Here is a 6,000-nt window from a genome sequence, read left to right on the forward strand (position 1 = left end):
AAGAAGACTTTTAGCTGAGATCATAAATCAAAGAAACAAATTGCACTAAAATGTTAATGTGTTCCTGGAACAGAAAATTAATGATTCTGAGAGAGGCAAATCTGAATGGCTATAACTCTTTTAAATACCTCCAAGAGCTGCAAACAACCCGATGTAAATGAATAATAACAAACTAAGCATAACAACATTAGCTATAATGACAGAAGCTCCTCTTTCAGATATTAGCCTTTGCAGTCTGTTACAAATTTGCAGGAACAAAGCATCATTTTGGAAACAAAAAAAAATTGAGGGGAAATGATTTTGTGACTTTTAGATGAACAATTATTTGGCATCTTCAGTTAATTAAGAGAATAATAAAGAGTACAGTATATGGTCATTATCACACATGCTATGAAAAGTTTAGAAAGATAATTTTTAAACAAACATTGCTATGAAAACAAATTCAGTTTATCAGTTTTGAAGAAATGTTCACATTTACCAAATCAGCCACATTTCCTGCATTTTTCCTTTCGATCTTGATATTCACCCAGAAAAAAAAAATTGAGCTCCAATGTTACTGTAAATTATTCTAGCCTGAGAGAATCCACAGGCCACTTATTCTAAGTTGACCCAACAAAAGCATATTGTTTCAGATTTAATGGTCTGGATAACTGCTTATATCAACTTTATGAGTTTGGTTCCATTTCATTTTAATGTATTATTTAAATATTAAGATTTAAGTTAATATGAATAAATTACTACTCTTGATCATTCTTTTAAGGTCAATTATTCCAGAGTTACATAGAATATAGAAGCATAAGGCTGCAAGAGACTTTGGTGGTCTTCTATTCCAACAGTCTGCTCAAGGCAGGAGCCTGATACCATCTCAGTCAAGAGGTTGTCCACTCTATTTTATAAAACCTCCAGTGATGGAACACCCAAAATTCCAGAAAGCAAAGTATTCCAATGATTAATTGCTCTCATTGTCAAGAAATTTCTCCTGACTTCTAGGTTGGATCTGTCTTTAGCAAGCTTGGTTAAAATCAATAATAAAAACACATAAAGAGGGCAATATTGCAAAATCAAAGGACAATTCCAATTAATTTCTTTCAGACAGGAAATCAAAGCTGTCAGAGCAAAACTCAATGACCTGTGAAGAAACTTCTGCTCACCAATTGGCCTTTTCTCTTGTCTCCTCATCTCTACAATTATTGGAGACCTTCTTCCCAAATCTCTTAAAACACCTTACCCTTTGGACCTCTTTTTAAGAATATATAAGGAGCATTTGCAGAGGTTTCCTTCCGTTCAAATTTTCTGGGAGATGATACCCATTTTTGTCCCCACTCAATTTATGCTACCTAGAAACAGAATCTGAGCAATCAGGATGTGGTTTGGTCTCTTTCTCCTTTTTAAAATCCATCTTCAGATTGTCAAAGCAAAAGAAAAGAAAACCACTTCCACCTGAGTTCCCTTCCGGATGCTCTATCAGTCACTGCTGTTGTGTTCCACTCGGAGGAAGGTATGGGAAGCACAGCACAAAACCTCATTAATAGTCGAGACACTAACAGACTTGAGTTGCATGAATGCTTCACAGTGAAGCAGATGGTCTGTCAGCGGAGTCTTATTGTCCTTGTCTTGCCAATAATTTCTGTATGATTTTGACATGGGTTTGCCACTGCATATTAGCTGGACTGCCTTTGAAATCCAGGATGGGTAACTCAAAAGGTATCATGCATTCTGAGGTGTTGGGTTTTTTTTTTAAATACGGTGCAATTAAAGGTTGGTATCAAAGCAACCACTCTTTCCAGCACATTGGCTGGTTTTCAGAAGAAACTGTTCCAAAAAATTTCACTTGAAATAAAGGAACACAGATTCCAAAAAGTGTTCACTTTCAGGCTATCTGCTAAAAAAAACCAACCGTAATTAGAAAAGACAGCAAAACACCATAGTCAAGATCTAGGCATGGGGGGAGGCTCGCTTTAGATTTAGAAGTCAATTAAACCTCCACTTTGATATATGTAAGCATTTGCATACTTTCAGATATTATTTTTCTTCCAATTTATTTTTGAATGCAAAACTGATTTAAAATGTTTTTAAACTTTAAATGTTTTATTTACTTCAGTTGGAAAGATTTGCCTGAATGTGGGAATTTGAATGTTGTTTACCAAATGATACAAGTGTTTGAAAACAAATCAACCAGTAATGAATATATGGATCTCCCTAACATATATTTTTATGGAATCATTTCATATATACAGTACACATGCAATGAATCAGCATTGACATGTACCATATTTACCAGAGAATAAGGCACCAAGGTTTTGAAGAGGCAAATTTTTTTTAAAAGTTTTTGCACTCTGCAAACCTCCCAAAAATGGCCCTGGTTTTTTTGTCAAAAAAGGGGCATGGATAGCCTTTAGGAAGCTTATAGAGTGCTCCTGGGGGCTGGGGTAGTGGTGATAAAATTTCTTCCCTCCCCAGCCTCCAGGCGCTCTCTGAAAGCTTCCTAGAGGCTATGCACAGCCATTTTGGTGAAGAGGGCGGGGTTTTGGAAGGCAAAAATATGCTGTATTCAGTGTATAAGACGCAGCCAGATTTTCAGCCTCTTTTTTGAGGGAAAAAGTGTGTCTTATACTCTGAAAAATACGGTAAGTTTACCCTGAAATGCTATGCAGACCCAGTGATGTGCAGTCAGGGGATGCAGGGCCTCACCATTGTCATCATGAAAAGAAAAAAAAATGTAAAAGGAAAAAGGCTGAGGTAGTTGCTGCCAGAGTCACAGTGGATGACTCTGCTTAGTGCTTAACTATTTAAAAAAGCCTCTAAAAAAGTCCCTCTACAGGAGGAGGCGGGAGAACCATGTGCCTCATTTAGTCTATCTTTATGATCACTCGAGCAGAGTTAAGCAAGGGTTAAAAGCTGAAAAATTCCTTATGTAGATGAGGCACTTGGTTCTCTTTCCTCCTCCTGTAGAGGGCGTTTTTTTAGAGGCTTTTTTAAACAGTTAAGCAGAGTCATCAATTGAGGACTCTGGCATCAGCTAACCCAGCCTGACCTCAGCAGCTCTTGCCTTTTTCCTTTTACATTTTTACATTTTCACCATGGCAGATAAGAGCAGAGTTGAAATCCTCTGTGAAACAGCTGGAAAAGGTATGTGGGTCGGAGGGAGGGGGAGGAATTCAAAATTAAGGTAATTTGTAAGTAATTGTATTATTGTAAGTAATTTGTGTGTGTGTGTGTGTGTGTGTGTTTTACTCGCCTCTGCTGGCCCGCGGGCTGGCACTTTTTTTATGTCGGACATAGCGGCAGGGCTTTTGGAAATAGTGGCAGGGCTTTTGGACATAGCAGCAGGGCTTTTGGACATAGCGGCAGGGCTTTTGGACATAGCGGGACGCCTCTATGTCAGACACAGCGGCAGGGATTTTGGATGCCCCGGCGCTGTGTCCGCCATAGAGGTGGGACGCCTCTATGTCGGACACAGCAGCAGGGCTTTTGAACACCCGGAGCTGTGTCCACCATAGAGGCGGGACGCCTCTATGTCAGACACAGTGGCAGGGCAGCTTTTGCGTCTAACGCCGGGGCGGCACGGCAGCTTTGGCGGACACAGCGCCGGGGTGTCCAAAAGCCCTGCTGCTGTGTCCGACATAGGGCAGCTTCTGCCTGCTTGCCTCACCAGCCATAAACCTCACCGCATGTCACTGTGCAGACCATATAACACTTCAAGGTCAATAATACATGTTTTAAAGCACCACGATGAAACTTAATGAGCCCCCTTTTTAGGGAGATGGGTAATTTAGAAATATGATAGATGATAGATAGATGGATGGATGGATTAATGGATGGATGGATGGATGGATGAGATCCACCATCGCGTTTCACAAATGTAGTGTGTCACCTAGTAAGTACTGTTCATTTTCTTTTAAAACAAATTCTAGATTATGCGGAGTCTGATAGCAGACATGAACAGATTTCTCAGCAGATTAACAGATGAAGTGTTCCTTAATAAAGAAACTTTGAGCCTTCGTCCCCTCATTTTATCTCAAATGTATTGTTGACGCATAGAAAAATAGTAATGTATAGGTATCATGGTACATTTATCATACAAATGTAGGATACAAATAAAAGTAGTGAATTGTGCATCAATTATACCATTTTTGGCATTTTGTGCTGGGATCCATATATTTTGCTTCCAAACAATTCCTTCAATTGCTTCCTTCAAATACTGATAAACCCTGCAAAAATTAAATCAGGATTTACTTGTACAGAGTTGCTTCAAACCACAGACATGCATGTAGTTAAGCTACTTTGTTCCTAGTCCTGTGTCTTCAAAGAAAAATGGGGAAATGACAGCTGGACTTGAGAATGTATGAGTCAGTTTCATCTTACAATGTCCTTTTTAAACAAAGTTAGGAAAACAACCAGCACTAGACTACCGCCACCCCACTCCGGATCACATGACTGGGAAGATATAACTTTTATCAGGATTATGTAGGGACATTGTCATGTCTCTCTTTGCTCCTTTGGGGCAGGCGACGTGGCAATGCAAGCAGATAAAATAGGGCAAAGCTTGCACAACAATGCTGTGATGTTGCTGAAATCAGTCTCACCACGTCCCGCCCATCGTCATATGTGGAGCAGGATGGAATGAAGAAGTTGCCAACATTCTAAGATGCCTGTTCTACTGGCCTTCTCCATAGATATTTGTCCCTGAGGAATTTTTTTCCATAATTTTTTTTCTTCATAGCCCCAAATGAATCCAGTCCATTTTTTAAAAACTCTAGCTCCATGATGGCGAACCTATGGCACGCATGCCACAGGTGGCACACAGAGACCTCTCTGCCGGCATGCGAGCCATCACTTTAGCTCAGCTCCACCAAGCATGTGTCTAGCTGATTTTCGGGTCTCTGCAAAACACTATACAAGCCATCGATATGCCTCCAACAGGAACAGGAAGTGCCTCACAGGAGCAGATAAACGTAAATCCTAGAGAGGCAGGAAATGCATCACTGAACAATGGAGATGAATGCTAGAGAAGAATAATGCTGCATACAAGGCAGACATAACACCTGTAACAATGTAGGCATGCATGGGGGGAGCGCGGGCAGGGGTGTGTGCACCCCCCTGCACCCCATTTTTGGTGCCAGGAGGATTCAGGTAGACCTGCTAGGCCCCAAACTGGGCATGCAGGGGGGTCGCACATCTATATGCAGGGGGGGCGGGGTGCACACGGGGGCAGGTGCATGTGCTTTGTATTATGGGCATGGGCACAGACATGCATGTTGTCTTACGCGCATGCATGCTTTTGGTGCGCAAGGATAAAAAGGTTAGCCATCACTGCTCTAGCTTATTTTTGGCTAGCTGTTTTTATAACAGATACACAGTTCACTGACAAAAGGGCGAACGACAAAACCGTGCCCAACTAAACCGCAGTGACAAAACCGTGTGTTCTAAAGCGCTCCAACAAATGAGCGCTGAATCGCGCCGACAACAGCGCGGTGACAGAAGCGCGATGTAAAACTAACCCTAACCCTAAACGTAACGCTAACCCTAACCCTAAACGTAACGCTAACCCTAACCCTAAACCTAACGCTAAACCTAAACCTAATCCTAACCCTAACCCTAACCCTAACCCTAACCCTAACCCTAACCCTAAACCTAACCCTAAACCTAACCCTAAACCTAACCCTAAACCTAACCCTAAACCTAACCCTAAACCTAACCCTAAACCTAACCCTTATCTTAACTTAAATCACTCTTCTGCCGACGCACTGTTGTAAATCGCCCTTCTGTCGATGCGCTGTTGTCGGCGCGTTGATGACGTCGTGGTTTTAGCGACACGGTTTAGTCGGGCGCGGTTTTGACGTTCGCCCTTTTGTTGGGTCACACAGCTACACATTTGGTCTTTTTTTTGTGGGGGGAGACCTACCATCAGGCTGATGTTCTGGAGAAAATCTATCAGTGTAGCTTCTAAGAGTTAACATTAGCCTGATAGCTGCTGCTGCTCCTCCTCCTCATTGTCAT

The sequence above is a fragment of the Thamnophis sirtalis genome, unplaced genomic scaffold, assembly GCF_051295495.1.
Source record: "Thamnophis sirtalis isolate CommonGarterSnake01/CBP01778 unplaced genomic scaffold, rThaSir2_p1.2 scaffold_6, whole genome shotgun sequence".
NCBI classification, from domain to species: Eukaryota; Metazoa; Chordata; class Lepidosauria; order Squamata; family Natricidae; genus Thamnophis; species Thamnophis sirtalis.